Raw genomic sequence first — 6,374 nt, forward strand, 5'->3', positions numbered from 1 at the left:
TGCACCTTCTGAGTTTGCTGTTTCTAATGTGTTTACTTTCCCTGAATATTTGCAAGTGAAGATTCTGAAATCGAAACATGGGAATTGTACACGTGGTCAGTGTGCATTTGATCGAAAGCTGGGCACTCAGCTAGCTTTTCCTGTCAAATGATGAGCAAAATCCCCTCTTTCAGAGTTTCAGCATTTGTGATTCACTGATTCTTTTCCTTTCTACTATTCTCTTCTATTGTTTTCTGGGTGATTTTATCTCCAGTTGACATGACGTTTGTCATTGCTGACTCGCAGTCGGAGTTGACAGCTTCAGTTATATTCCTGAAATAAATAATTTTATCTTGTGTTGTAAGAATCAAACTTTGATCCTTTTCGGTCCTATATGAGTGTCTTTTACTTACAATTATTGAAGTGTTGTGCTGACCTCCGCTGTTATTTTGATAAAACTGCAACTGTGATGCAAATATTACAAAGTATTCTTCTTTTTTAACTCAAAATCAGGTTGAAATCTTCATTAATGCCCTGAAGCTCATGATTAAGTACATTCTTTGACCAAGACTGCAAGAAACTACAGAAGGTTGTGAACGTAGCCCAGTCCATCACGCAAACCAGCTTCCCATCCATTGACTCTGTCTACACTTCCCGCTGCCTCAGGAAAAGCAGCCAGTATAATCAAGGACCCCATGCACCCCAGACATTCTCTCTTCCGCCTTCCGTCAAGAAAAAGATACAAAAATCAGAGATCTCATACCATCCAACTCAAGGACAGCTTCTTCCCCATTGCCATCAGACTTTTGAATGGACTTTTGAGTTTTGACAAAGGGTCATCTGGACTCAAAGCATCAGCTCTTTCCTCTCCTTATGGATGCTGCCAGACCTGCTGAGATTTTCCAGCATTTTCTCTTTTGGTTTCAGATTCCAGCATCTGCAGTAATTTGCTTTTATTTTGAATGGACTTATCATATATTAAGTTGACCTTTTTCTACACACTAGCTATGGTTATAACATTATATTCTGCACCTTCTCCTTTCCTTCTCCCCAATGTACTCTATGAGCGGTATGCTTTGTCTGTATAGCATGCAAGAAACAATACTTTTCACTGTATCCCAATGCATGTGACAATAATAAATCAAATCAAATCAAAAGTCAAACATCCTGGCGAGTATTTAACCACATGCCGAAGGTGAAACAACTGAATATAGTTTTGAACAATATAGATTTCTATACATTTTACACTCGTTTATAGAAAGGATATTATTAAACTGGAAAGAGTGCAGAAAAGATTTACTAGGATGCTACCGGGACTTGATGGGTTGAGTTATAAGGCGAGACTAGATAGACGGAGACTTTTCCCTGGAGCGTAGGAGGCTTAGAGGTGATCTTGTAGAGGTCTATAAAATAATGAGGGGCATAGATAAGGTAGAAAATCAAAATCTTTTCCCAAAGGTGGCAGTGTTTAAAACCAGAGGGCATAGGTTTAGGGTGAGAGGGGAGAGATACAAAAGGGTCCAGAGAGGCATTTTTTTCACACAGAGGGTGGTGAGTGTCTGGGATGAGCTTCCAGAAGCAATAGAAGAGGCAGGTGCAATGTTGGCTTTTGAAAAGCATTTAGATAATTACACGGGTAAGATGGGCATAGAGGGATATGGGCCAAATACAGGCAGACATAGTGGTAAAAACTAGGCAGCATGGACAGGTTGGGCCAAAGGGCCTGTTTCCAAGCTGTAAACCTCTATGACTCTAATTGGGGCTGGCTTAGTGGTTAAGAAAAGGGCAGCATGGACAAGCTGGGCCGAAGGGCCTGTTTCCATGTTGTAAACCTCTGTGACTCTCTGACTCCCGGATGATCAGAACACAGTCATTGCAGATAATTATGGCTTTGGGAGGAATAATAGGGGATAGGTCATCCTGAGGGGGGTATAATGGAGAGCTGATCCCCTTGTTTCACACTGTCAACTAATACGATTCTTGTGTGTGCAAATTATGTGGAATTGTATAGCAATTTACAATGTAAGAACAGGTTATTCAGCCCAATGGATCCATGGTCTCTTTTATACACTTTAGCATACAATATCTCACCCTATCCTTGGTTTTATTAGTGATTACCTTGAGACCAAGACTGGACAATTGACCAGAAGGCCTTTCGGAATGATACCAGTGATAAGGGACTTCTGTTTTGCGGAGGGATCGGAGGCGGGGTCTTTTTCTTGTTGGGACAGAGAAGGCTAAGTGGAAATTTGATAGAGTGTTCAAAACCATGAATACCAGAGCCACTGAGAAGAAAATGTTTCCTGTAGGGAGGCAGTCAAAATAAAGGACATCAATGTAGGATAATTGTCAAAAAATCCAGGGGGGGAGATGAGGAGATATTTTTCTTTAATGCTCTGACTCCTTGTGATCTGGAACACACAATCTGAAAGGATGGTAGAACATTAAATATTAACATTCGGAAGAGAATTGGATAAGTGCCTCAAAAGGGAGAGGGAAGCATCGGAAGAGAGGAGAGTGGGACTAATTGGAATGCTCTATCAAAGAGTCAGCACAGGCACAATGGGCAAAATGGCCTCCCATGTGGCGTTTACACATTCTCCCCATGTCTGCATGGGTTTCCCCCAGGTATTCCAGTTTCCTCCCACAGTCCAAAGGTACGCAGGTTAGATTGATTGGCCATGCTAAATTGCCCCTTAGTGTTAGGGGGACTAGCTAGGGTAAATGCATAGGGTTATGAGGATAGGGCTTGGGTGGGATTGTGGATAGTGCAGACTCAATGGGCCAAATGGCCTCCTTCTGCACTGTAGAATTCTAAAGACTTTACAGCAACTGCTAACGACTTGAGTTAATGATCCACAGTCCATCTCCATGCAGAAGTATGAAGTCACTGTCAGATTAAGGTGGTCTGTTTGTGAGCACAGGTTTATGGGGTGGCATGGTAGCACAGTGGTTAGCACTGCTGCTCCACGGCACAAGGATCCTGGGTTCAGTCCCTGGCTTGGGTTACTGCCTGTGAGAGGTTTGCATGCTCTCCCCATGTCTGCATGGGTTTCCTCCTTGTGCTCCGGTTTCCTCCCACATTTTGAAAACATGCTGGTTTGACGTGCCAGAGTATGGAGACTAGGGGAATTTCACAGTAACTTCATTGCAGTGTTAGTGTGAGCCTTACTTGTGACTAATAAATAAATTTTGTAATCTTGTGACCAGCTGTGTGGTGTTCGTAACAGGTAAATCACTTGTGATAAGTGACAACTGGAATATCTTTAGCCAAAGCTTTAAAAATGTGCCCTCAAAGCAAACTACATCCATTTTATAAATTCAAAATGCATGTTTTAAATGAGGAATATTTGTTATGTAGTTAGAGCTGTCTTCTATAATGACAGCTCTCGTCAGCACTCTTTATAGTCTAAGATCATTCACTCTTGAGTCAGTATTGTGTAAGTGTTCTTAAACCCATAATTATGTGTTTTCTATTAGTCTAATTTAACTCCCCTACATCAAACACCAAAGACCTTTCTGTTCATTTAGGCTTTTCACTATTGTGCAGTTGGTAGTACACTGATTTTCCATAACGATCGATCCAATGTGCATTACTTCACACTGAATTCCATCCTCGTGCCAATCACGCCATTGCGATGTGGTGCCTCTGTGGCTCAGCTGGGCAGTGGCTCTGTCTTTCTGCCTCAAACTCTCAGCTCTCACTCCAGGGAAGGAAGGTTTATGGAATCATGGAATGGTTTAAAATGGTTGCCAATTTCATTCTCAATATTCCCGAAAAGGGTGAAATCAACAAATCCATTCCTAAGGGTGCTTTTTTAAAATTTATTTGTGGGATACGGGCATCGCTGGTGGGCCAGCATTTATTCCTGTCCCGAGCTGCCCGAGGGCAGTTGAGAGTCAACCACATTGCTGTGGCTCTGGAGTCACATGTAGGCCAGACTGGGTAAGGATGGCAGATTTCCTTCCCTAATGGACGTTAGTGAACCAGATGGGTTTTTCCAACAATTGACAATGGTTTCACGGTCATCAGTAGATTCTTAATTTCAGATATTTAAGGTATTTGGATACAAAAGCTTCAGGTGCAAGGTGACAATCCAGAGTGTCAGTAGCCCTGACACTCCTCAGGATATTTACAGGTGAGACTCCCTGATTTGGGGCAGGCAATCAGGAAGCTCATACTCCAAGAGACCCAGCTCGCGGGCCTTGCTCAGGTCATTACACGCAATGATTCCTATTTCTCAGCCAGAAGTTCCGGGTTCAAGTCCCGCCCCAGGACATGATGGACAAGGAAGGTGCGTTGGTAATGCGGCCAAACAGGTTGAGTGTCAACCTATAACATCCTTCCAAACACACCAGTGGCTGGCAGTAAGAATGGGAGAGACTCTTGGTCAGCAAAGCTTGATGTGGAGTGGCGCCCCTCAAGCTACAAGCCCCTGGCGAGAGATTAACAACCTGTTCCGGGAACTGAAACAGATGAAATTACGCCACTAGGTGCAGGAGGAGATTTGAAATTGGAAACCTATCATTCTCTGGATCATGGTTCACTGCAGACTTTATCAATGTTGCTCTTTACATCTGAGCAGTAATACATGTGACAATAATAAATTAAATCAAAAAAAATCACAAAATGGAAGACAATTGCCAATTTGTATTGCTGACTCAGAGAGGGTCATTTACAAACCACTAAGCTGTTTCAGAAATATTTAACATGGTTCTAGGTGTAACTGAAGGTGGCAGCAAATCTTAAGAAATATTTTATTGTATTTTCCCCTTTTCAATGGAATTAAACAGACTCAATTCTTACATTTACAGCCCATTAAAAATAATAATGACAGCATGCATACTGGAACATGTCATTTCAATGTGAGTAAATCTCTTAATGACATTTTGAACAACTTCCGTACTCATAGAATCCCTACAGTGCAGAAGGAGGCCATTTGGCCCATCGAGTCTGCACCGACCACAATCCCACCCGGGACCTATCCCCATAACCCCAAGTATTTAACAGACTAATCCCCTTGACGTTAAGGAGCAATTTACCATGGCCAATCCATCTTACTCGCACATCTTGGAAGCATGGGAAGAAACCGGAGCACCCTGAAGAAACCCATGTAGACACAGGGAGAATGTGTAAACTCCGCACAGACAGTGACCCAAACCAGGAATTGAACCCCGGTCTCTGGCACTGTGAGGCAGGGACCACTATGCCACCATTGCTTAGAGCTTCTCCAACGGATAATGAACCATGGAAGCTACGTAAATAACATAAATCCTGGGTTCTCGCTCTAGCTGCATGGACCAAAAGGCAACCTAAATCACGGGTATGGACTTAGTTCAGTGGTTGGAGATGACTATTTCATTCCTCCCCCCACACAATGGAGATACCTGCCCTTCTATTGTGGTAATGATCGGATTATCATCCAAGACTTGGTAAGGGCCAAAGGTGTCTTATTTTATGCTTCTCAAAGTGTTCTGGCCCATATTCTTCCCTCAGCCAAAACGCACCAGATAAACTGGTCATTCATATCATCCAGATTGTTATAAATCACCGCTTAGGCCTCAGCTAATGGACCATTTGGGGCTGTGTGCTTCAGGAAAGGCTGAGGGCAGCTTTACAAGGACATTACCGTGGATGATGGATTTCAGTAATGAGGAGAAGTTGGGAAAGCTCAGAATGTTCAGTTTGGAACCATGAAGGATGCTATGAACACATTCTGTTAGCTAAGTACTTGGCCACTATTAGCACCTGCTTAGTCTTTAACACTATTTGTTTTTATTCATTCGTAGACATGGGCATCGCTGGCTGGAAAGCATTTATTGTCCATCCCAAATTGCCCTGCAACTGAATGGCTGACTAGATCAATTTCAATTACACATCGTAGGAGCACAGAATCCTGCCAGTGCAGAAGGAGGCCATTTGTCCCATCAAGTCCACACCGACAACAATCCCACCTAGATCCTATCCCCATAACCCTACATGTTTACCCCACTAATCCCCCTGACACTAAGGGGAAACTTAGCAAGGCCAATCCACCTAACCCGGACTGTGGGAGGAAAGTGGAGCACCCGGAGGAAGCCCATGGTGAGAAGGTGCAAACTCGGAACAGCGGTGAGCACTGCTGTAACACAGCACCAAGGGACCTGGGTTTGATTCCCAGCTTGGGCCACTGTCTTTGTAGAGTTTGCACCTTCTGGGTCCTCCCCACAGTCCAAAGATGTGCGGGTTAGGAGGATTGGCCGTGCTAAATTGCCCCTGAGAGCCTGGGAGAGATTATGACCGGCGCAGATTCGATGGGCAAATGGCCTCTTTCTGCTCTGTGGGGATTCTATGATTCCGCAGGGACAGTCACCCAAGGCCATAGTGGGACAGCGGAGCTAACCACTGTGCCGTC

The sequence above is a fragment of the Carcharhinus amblyrhynchos genome, chromosome 12 (genome assembly GCF_965287045.1).
Source record: "Carcharhinus amblyrhynchos chromosome 12, sCarAmb.v2.hapA, whole genome shotgun sequence".
NCBI classification, from domain to species: domain Eukaryota; kingdom Metazoa; phylum Chordata; class Chondrichthyes; order Carcharhiniformes; family Carcharhinidae; genus Carcharhinus; species Carcharhinus amblyrhynchos.